We start from the raw sequence: 3,879 nt of genomic DNA on the forward strand, positions 1-3,879 counted from the left end.
GGATGGATGGATGGATGGATGGATGGATGGAATACAACATAGGTTATTATGAAAGGAAAATAACAAGTTTGAAAGTTGTAGAAATTTAGTTACTTGACAATATTGTAATGAAACTTTTATAATCTACGTAGAAAACCCTATTTAGATCAAATGTAGGCACTGATTGTTTGTTGTGGAGATTTTAATACTATCAGTACATTGCAGGCTAGCATTTTAAAGATATCAGGTGATGAAATAAAGTCTATTTTTTAGCACATTTCAACAAAAAGCTTTACATGATTAAAACAGTGGGGCAAAAACACAATCTTACCAAGTACTTTTGGTCTAGTTTCTAGTGAAAATATCTTAGTACACGTTAAATAAAACAAAACTAACTGGTAAGTAACTTTTCAGCCAGATATAGGAGCTTGTTTTAAGTCAATAAGTCCTTAAAATTGATAAAATAGTACTTGTTCCTTTGCAGATTGTTTCTTTTATAATATGGGAAAATTCTCTTGCTATAAATGTTTTATAAGTGCTTATAAATAAAATGTGTGTTCAGTGCTTGGATGGTTTCTGAGTCACTTAGTGACATATTGTAGATCTGTGTATTATATATGTAGTTATTGTAACTAATCTTATTTGTTATGATTTGAGCTAGCAGATTAAATAGATATTAAATAAAAGGGCCCCAGGATTAAACCTTATGGTACCCCGCATGTGACTTCTGTCTGCCCCAATAAGACCGACACAAAGTCCCTGTTCTTTAGTCAAGTCAGACTGTGGTTTTTATGTGGTTGTCATTGAACACTTTGACAAGGGCAGTCTTGGTCTTAGTACTGTGGTGAACATGGAAAATGGACTGAAAGATGTCAAAGCAGTTGGTCATTGTTAAGAAACCATTTGGGAGCGATGGCAGCAGGAGTTTGCCTTGATTATTATTATTATTGGTTATTATAATTTAACTGTTGAAGTGCAACTTTTTACTGGAATGTTGGAGATTAGCCTGTAATTGTCCAGATTGTTCTTTTTTTTTAACCCGCGGTTTGATAACTGCTGTTGTATGAGAGTTCGGACTTTTGGGTTACATGACTTCAATTAAGGTTAATTGAATCCATTAAGGTTCATGAATACAAATGATACCAAATTAGTATGACTGAAGTAGTTACACAGTCCTGATATGATGAAGATGCTTGATCTGGAAAATTGATTATAGATACCAAGAGCACTGGGCAGCCCAAATCTGACTTCACAATATAATTTCCACAATCTGGATAAAAACCAAACACCAAAAACCGAAAAAAAAATTGTCCTTGACTAATTATGAGTAATTGCTTTTTTACTCATAATTTTAAAAACCCAACAAAAAGCAAAAACCTTCAAATAATCTTCTAACCTCCAAATGAGCACCAGCAGAGATGTGACTAGGTAAATAGTTCAAACCATGGCAATAAAAGAACATAAATGAGTGTTATTGGATCAATAGTGTGTTCTGACGTGTGGGTGATTTCATGTGAGCAAACAGCACCCATCTCTCTAAAGGTGATTATACCTCATTAGGGAAGTAAGAGCCAGTAATTTCATTAAGATTTCAGGAAGTCAACAAAGCAACGCAGCTGGATATTTTGACCTCAACCTCAAAGTGTTGACACGGTAAACAATCACAACGGTAAAGTGCGAGTGAGGTCTGGCAGAAGGTCGATTCCTGATGTGGTATAAAAGGCACGACGGGCCCAGACTGGCAGTGTACACGTCTCATCCGGGTTTTGAAGCAGAACGGATCCAGGTGAGTTTGATTTCTTTTATTACATACATATTTTATATTATTGGGCTGCTTATGTTACCCAAAGGATTTACTAAATAAAAATTTGAATATTGCAACAGGTAAAATGTAAAATATGTAAAATGTTACTTTCACCTGAGTTGTTTTTCAAAAAGAAGGTAATGTTTCAATGCAAGCATTAGCCCAAAGTCTGCATGCAGAACCAATTTCAGCAAGATAACCAGCCAACATTTTGGAACAATATCATTGTGGCATTTTCTATTAAAATCACATTTCTATTAGTGTCACAGCTGCCTAAGTTAATATTTTGTAAGGAGCAAGAAGTCTAAATCTAAGGAATAGCACATTTTTACAAATATTCCAGCTGTTTTCATTTATATGCTATTAAAATAAGACATGGGGAAACAATGAGAAACATTTTGGTATTTTTGTGCTTTAATAAACAATAAAAAACCCCCACCTGTGAGGTTTTTTAAAAATGCTTTATTCTATATTTTTTACTTGTATACTTTAATTCTCCAGTCAATTCTTTCCTTCCACTTATATTTAACGTTTGAATACTAACTTATTGTTTCTGAAGTCAGAAATTCCAAATTTTAACAGCTTAAAAATGTGTTAGTGTGATTCTATGCAAAATGTGATTTTGATTAATTAATGCAGAAACTTGATAAAACAAAATTTGTTTCACCCTCTGTGGCACATTGAAGTATGAAGCGTAAAATGAGCTGCAGTATTTAACTACCAAATAATGATTTCTTTATCGAGGAATTTTAGATATGCTAGATAATAAATAAATAAAATTAACAGATAGACTCAAATATCTTTGATAATTATGTATTTCATTTTTTTTCAATAATTTATTAGAATTAAAATTTAGAATTTAGAATTTAATTTAAAGTTTAGATAATATGTGTTTATTGAATAATGGATCAATTTTGAAGAAGCAGACCTCCCGTCAGTGGAGACTGCTATTGTTAAAAGGTTCCAAAGCAACTTGTTCTTCAGAACAAACCAGTCAATAGTCTAATGGTTTAGTGCAGAATAACACAATGACATTTTTAACTAAAACCTTGCCAATACAGACACAAGTTTAAAAGTTTTAAAGGGGAATTTCAGGACAAAATCCGAGATAGAAAACTAGAAATTAGTTCTTTTTAGAGCAGTTCTGATGTCCTAAATTGGCTAATTCAGAATCACGGGAGACGAGGTTTTACTTCAGTTTGCTGAGTGTCATGTCTTTGTAACCTGGTGCATATCTTTTCAGCCCTGTCAGATAACCTGTTAACTCTATGCGAGGTGTAACTAGTTATTGTATTTATCAAAGGGTTTGATAAGTCAACATGTCTCCTCAGGAAATCATTGTATTAATCCTCGTCATGATGCCATCTGTCAGCGTCACTCAGGCTTTCCTGCTGCTGGCTTTCCTCTACCTCACTCTCACTGCATCACTTCCTGTCAGGTACCATTACATCAGCAGGATACAAAGGAGTCAACTTAAGAGTATAAGTACATTCTTAATTCAATCTAACTGAATTAAGAGTGCATATCTGGACTGAAAAAACAGGTTTCCTGAGTGTATTGGTTGAAAGGTGTATTCTACTTGCAGGGATGAGGAAGAGGTAGAGGACTTCCTGACTGAAGTGGGTCAGCTGAGTACACCATGGTCTCTTCCAGGAACCTCAGTAGAAACTCTGCTTGAGGCCAGACTCAGGTGAGTGCTCCTCAGAAGTCGCAGGCTGTAATGCGCAGGACCAAGGGCGTTTGACATGTTCTAAAAGCTAGAATGTGTTGTTGCAAATAAAATAAAAATATTCAGGTCCATTCAAAAATATTTATTCATCCCAAAGGAAAATTAAATGTCATAACTCATATCCTCCAAGTATCTTCAAAGAGTTGTTGTTGTGGATGGTGACGATGTGGGCAGGAAGGATCTCCGGTAGCAGTTAGTCTTGCAACTAATTTGAAGACGCCTCTGACTGAAGACTGCTACTGTATGACAGTCTCATGGTTGTCATGACACTCTTAGCAACTCAGTTTCTGAGTGGCTAAGACGATATTCCACAGCAGTGTTTCCTGGTTGGCACTATTAGTTGCAAATCCATCTCAGTTGCTTTCGC

The sequence above is a fragment of the Poecilia formosa genome, unplaced genomic scaffold (genome assembly GCF_000485575.1).
Source record: "Poecilia formosa unplaced genomic scaffold, Poecilia_formosa-5.1.2 Scaffold224, whole genome shotgun sequence".
NCBI classification, from domain to species: Eukaryota; Metazoa; Chordata; class Actinopteri; order Cyprinodontiformes; family Poeciliidae; genus Poecilia; species Poecilia formosa.